Genomic DNA, 6,693 nt, shown 5'->3' with positions numbered 1-6,693 from the left:
AGTCAGGGTCCATGGCCTGGTCGCTAGGGCGACAGCGTGTAAAGCGGGAGGCCCGGGCTCGAGTCCCGGTGGAGGCTGGAAGTGTTTTCACTGTTCTGCCTTTTTCAACTCACTGCATTTTCGGTTATATGTAAATATATGTGTATATATATATATGTATATATATATATATATAGATATGTACATAAATAGGTATATTAAAATATATATATATATATGTATATATATATATATACATATATATATATTCAACTCACTACAATTATAAATATATTCATTTGCCTTTGTCATTTAACTCCTTTCCTTTAACAGTCTTTTCAAAGTATCTTTTTCGAGATCTGGCTTTAGGAATCACAAATAATTACGAGTTGGTAAGCAGCATGTTTGATCTCTAGAGTAAGGCAAATATGTCACCAAAACAGAATTAGATTTGTTCGATACATGTGTCAAATGCCTACAGTGGAATTACGACCTTCTTTACTGGTTTCTTACCCCCGGACATACAATCAGCGTATATATATATATATATATGCAATAGATGTTAAAACATGAAACAATTGTATGAAGAGAGAGTTATTGCCAGGTTACTAATTATTTCTATCTAAGCATATCTTGTTTAACATTTTTACGTGTCTGTAAGAGGAACAATGTGTTTTATTATGTTATATTTATGTAATTAGCATCTTATCATTAGGATCTTTTCAACAAAAACTTGTGATTCTTTGATCTCTGTTCATTCGTCCTTTCTCAACCCTCTTTAGATTATTTGTTTTTAAGTATTTACCCTGCTCATAACATTCCATGTTACAATTGAATTGTTTGCAATTCTCACACACTTAATTAAAATTATGATCATTCCATTCATAGCCAGAAGCATTCATTTTCATGGTTTTGGTGATATGATAACATTAACATATTGTTACCCCTAACTCTAGATAGCATCCCCTAAAACGTTTTTATCCACCAAGCTGGACTACAGTCTTGTTCAATCTTAGCTTATGTCTATTGAAAAACTGCAGATTGTCATCACATTCATCGGCTTACACTTCACTTTTTGATTCCTTGCCCGAAGGCTCAAGGAATCTATGCGATGGTCATTGCATGTGTGTGTATGTGTCGCCCTAACTCAACAATGGCATGTTGATACTTGGTACGATAGTCATACCTAGAAGAAAATCCTATTGATTTTGCTGCTCATTTCATGAATAATTATGAGGTCACGGGGTCAAACGTGAAAATCTCCCAATGCTTATAACTCTGCAACCAAATGTCAGATTTATTCATACTTGATATTAATATGTTGGTAGATAGTGGGTACATGTTGATATATTTTCAAGTTGATATGATGCATATTTATAAGGGGCTACATGTAGGCTTAAGTTGATTCTCACAAAAAAATATTTAAACGCGGTAACTGAACAACGACCAGTTGGATTGAAGTCATACTTGGTACATAGATGCGCCATGGTCAATAAATTCACCCTATTGATTTTGCTGCTCATTTCATGAATAATTATGAGGTCACGGGGTCAAACTTGAAAATCTCCAAATGCTTATACCTCTGCAACCAAATGACAGATTTATTCATACTTGATATTAATATGTTGGTAGATAGTGGGTAAATGGTGATATATTTTCAAGTTGATATGATGCATATTTATTAGGGGGCGGGGCTTAAGTTGATTTTCACTAAAATAGCTCGAAAACACGGTAACTGAACAAGTTGGATTGAAGTCATACTTGGTACATACATGCGCCATGGTGAGTAAATTAACCCTATTAATTTTGCTGCTCATTTCGTGAATAATTATGAGGTCACTGGGTCAAATGTGAACATCTCCAAATGCTTATAACTCTGCAACCAAATGTCAGATTTATTTATAATTGGTATAAATATGTTGGTAGATAGCAGGTACATGTTCATATATTTTGAAGTTGATATAATGCATATTAATTAGGGGCGGGGCTTAAGTTGATTCTCACAAAAATAGATTGTAAACACGGTAACTGAACAACGACCAGTTGGATTGAATTCATACTTGGTACATACATGCGCCATGGTGAGTAAATTAACCCTATTGATTTTGCTGCTCAATTCATGAATAATTATGAGGTCACAGGGTCAAACTTGAAAATCTCCAAATGCTTATAACTCCGCAACCAAATGACAGATTTATTCATACTTGATATTAATATGTTGGTAGATAGTGGGTACATGGTGATATATTTTCAAGTTGATATGATGCATATTTATTAGGGGCGGGGCTTAAGTTGATTTTCACTAATATAGCTCGTAAACACGGTAACTGAACAATGACAATTTGGATTGAATTCATACTTGGTACATACATGCGCCATGGTGAGTAATTTAACCCTATTGATTTTGCTGCTCATTTCGTGAATAATTATGAGGTCACAGGGTCAAACTTGAAAATCTCCAAATGCTTATACCTCCGCAACCAAATGACAGATTTATTCATACTTGATATTAATATGTTGGTAGATAGTGGTTACATGTTGATATATTTTCAAGTTGATATGATGCATATTTATTAGGGGGTGGGGCTTAAGTTGATTCTCACAACAAAAAATATTTAACCACGGTAACTGAACAACGACCAGTTGGATTGAAGTCATACTTGTTACATAGGTGCGCCATGGTGAATAAATTAACCCTATTGATTTTGCTGCTCATTTCATGAATAATTATGAGGTCACAGGGTTAAACTTGAAAATCTCCAAATGCTTATAACTCCGCAACCAAATGTCAGATTTATTTATAATTGGTATTAATATGTTGGTAGATAGCAGGTACATGTTCATATATTTTGAAGTTGATATAATGCATATTTATTAGGGGCGGGGCTTAAGTTGATTCTCACAAAATAGATTGTAAACACGGTAACTGAACAACGACCAGTTGGATTGAATTCATACTTGGTACATACATGCGCCATGGTGAGTAAATTAACCCTATTGATTTTGCTGCTCAATTCATGAATAATTATGAGGTCACGGGTCAAACTTGAAAATTTCCAAAGGCTTAACTCCGCAACCAAATGACAGATTTATTCATACTTGATATTGATATGTTGGTAGATAGTGGGTACATGGTGATATATTTTCAAGTTGATATGATGCATATTTATTAGGGGGCGGGGCTTAAGTTGATTCTCACAAAAAAAATATTTAAACACGGTAACTGAACAACGACCAGTTGGATTGAAGTCATACTTGGTACATAGATGCGCCATGGTGAATAGATTAACCCTATTGATTTTGCTGCTCATTTCATGAATAATTATGAGGTCACGGGGTCAAACTTGAAAATCTCCAAATGCTTATAACTCCGGAACCAAATGACAGATTTATTCATACTTGACAATAATATGTTGGTAGATAGTGGTTACATGGTGATATATTTTCAAGTTGATATGATGCATATTTATTAGGGGGCGGGGCTTAAGTTGCTTTTCACTAAAATAGCTCGGAAAACACGGTAACTGAACAACGACCAGTTGGATTGAAGTCATACTTGGTACATACATGCGCCATGGTGAGTAAATTAACCCTATTTATTTTGCTGCTCATTTCGTGAATAATTATGAGGTCACTGGGTCAAATGTGAACATCTCCAAATGCTTATAACTCTGCAACCAAATGTCAGATTTATTTATAATTGGTATTAATATGTTGGTAGATAGCAGGTACATGTTCATATATTTTGAAGTTGATATAATGCATATTAATTAGGGGCGGGGCTTAAGTTGATTCTCACAAAAATAGATTGTAAACACGGTAACTGAACAACGACCAGTTGGATTGAATTCATACTTGGTACATACATGCGCCATGGTGAGTAAATTAACCCTATTGATTTTGCTGCTCAATTCATGAATAATTATGAGGTCACAGGGTCAAACTTGAAAATCTCCAAATGCTTATAACTCCGCAACCAAATGACAGATTTGTTCATACTTGATATTAATATGTTGGTAGATAGTGGGTACATGGTGATATATTTTCAAGTTGATATGATGCATATTTATTAGGGGCGGGTCTTAAGTTGATTTTCACTAATATAGCTCGTAAACACTGTAACTGAACAACGACAATTTGGATTGAAGTCATACTTGGTACATGCATGCGCCATGGTGAGTAAATTAACCCTATTGATTTTGCTGCTCATTTTGTGAATAATTATGAGGTCACAGGGTCAAACTTGAAAATCTCCAAATGCTTATACCTCCGCAACCAAATGACAGATTTATTCATACTTGATATTAATATGTTGGTAGATAATGGGTACATGTTGATAATTTTCAAGTTGATATGATGCATATTTATTAGGGGGTGGGGCTTAAGTTGATTCTCACAACAAAAAATATTTAACCACGGTAACTGAACAACGACAAGTTGGATTGAAGTCATACTTGTTACTTAGGTGCGCCATGGTGAATAAATTAACCCTATTGATTTTGCTGCTCATTTCATGAATAATTATGAGGTCACGGGGTTAAACTTGAAAATCTCCAAATGCTTATAACTCTGCGACCAAATGTCAGATTTATTTATAATTGGTATTAATATGTTGGTAGATAGCAGGTACATGTTCATATATTTTGAAGTTGATATAATGCATATTTATTAGGGGCGGGGCTTAAGTTGATTCTCACAAAAATAGATTGTAAACACGGTAACTGAACAACGACCAGTTGGATTGAATTCATACTTGGTACATACATGCACCATGGTGAGTAAATTAACCCTATTGATTTTGCTGCTCATTTCATGAATAATTATGAGGTAACGGGGTCAAACTTGAAAATCTCCAAATGCTTATACCTCCGCAACCAAATGACAGATTTATTCATACTTGATATTAATATGTTGGTAGATAGTGGGTACATGGTGACATATTTTCAAGTTGATATGATGCATATTTATTAGGGGCGGGGCTTAAGTTGATTCTCACAACAACAAAAAATGTAAACACAGTAACTGAACAACGACCAGTTGGATTGAAGTCATACTTGATACATAGATGCGCCATGGTCAATAAATTAACCCTATTAATTTTGCTGCTCATTTCATGAATAATTATGAGGTCACGGGGTTAAACTTGAAAACCTCCAAATGCTTATAACTCCGCAACCAAATGTCAGATTTATTTATAATTGGTATTAATATGTTGGTAGATAGCAGGTACATGTTCATATATTTTGAAGTTGATATAATGCATATTTATTAGGGGGCGGGGCTTAAGTTGATTCTCACAAAAATAGATTGTAAACACGGTAACTGAACAACGACCAGTTGGATTGAATTCATACTTGGTACATACATGCACCATGGTGAGTAAATTAACCCTATTGATTTTGCTGCTCATTTCATGAATAATTATGAGGTAACGGGGTCAAACTGGAAAATCTCCAAATGCTTATACCTCCGCAACCAAATGACAGATTTATTCATACTTGATATTAATATGTTGGTAGATAGTGGGTACATGGTGATATATTTTCAAGTTGATATGATGCATATTTATTAGGGGCGGGGCTTAAGTTGATTCTCACAACAACAAAAAATGTAAACACGGTAACTGAACAACGACCAGTTGGATTGAAGTCATACTTGGTACATAGATGCGCCATGGTCAATAAATTAACCCTATTAATTTTGCTGCTCATTTCATGAATAATTATGAGGTCACGGGGTTAAACTTGAAAACCTCCAAATGCTTATAACTCCGCAACCAAATGTCAGATTTATTTATAATTGGTATTAATATGTTGGTAGATAGCAGGTACATGTTCATATATTTTGAAGTTGATATAATGCATATTTATTAGGGGCGGGGCTTAAGTTGATTCTCACAAAAATAGATTGTAAACACGGTAACTGAACAACGACCAGTTGGATTGAATTCATACTTGGTACATACATGCACCATGGTGAGTAAATTAACCCTATTGATTTTGCTGCTCATTTCATGAATAATTATGAGGTAACGGGGTCAAACTTGAAAATCTCCAAATGCTTATACCTCCGCAACCAAATGACAGATTTATTTATAATTGGTATTAATATGTTGGTAGATAGCAGGTACATGTTCATATATTTTGAAGTTGATATAATGCATATTTATTAGGGGCGGGGCTTAAGTTGATTCTCACAAAAATAGATTGTAAACACGGTAACTGAACAACGACCAGTTGGATTGAATTCATACTTGGTACATACATGCGCCATGGTGAGTAAATTAACACTATTGATTTTGCTGCTCAATTCATGAATAATTATGAGGTCACGGGGTCAAACTTGAAAATCTCCAAATGCTTATACCTCCGCAACCAAATGACAGATTTATTCATACTTGATATTAATATGTTGGTAGATAGTGGGTACATGGTGATATATTTTCAAGATGATGTAATGCATATTTATTAGGGGCGGGGCTTAAGTTGATTCTCACAACAACAAAAAATTTAAACACGGTAACTGAACAACGACCAGTTGGATTGAAGTCATACTTGGTACATAGATGCGCCATGGTCAATAAATTAACCCTATTAATTTTGCTGCTCATTTCACGAATAATTATGAGGTCACAGGGTCAAATGTGAAAATCTCCAAATGCTTATACCTCCGCAACCAAATGACAGATTTATTCATACTTGATATTAATATGTT

Source organism: Apostichopus japonicus, chromosome 2, assembly GCF_037975245.1.
Source record: "Apostichopus japonicus isolate 1M-3 chromosome 2, ASM3797524v1, whole genome shotgun sequence".
NCBI classification, from domain to species: domain Eukaryota; kingdom Metazoa; phylum Echinodermata; class Holothuroidea; order Aspidochirotida; family Stichopodidae; genus Apostichopus; species Apostichopus japonicus.
This window is presented reverse-complemented; position numbering follows the sequence as displayed.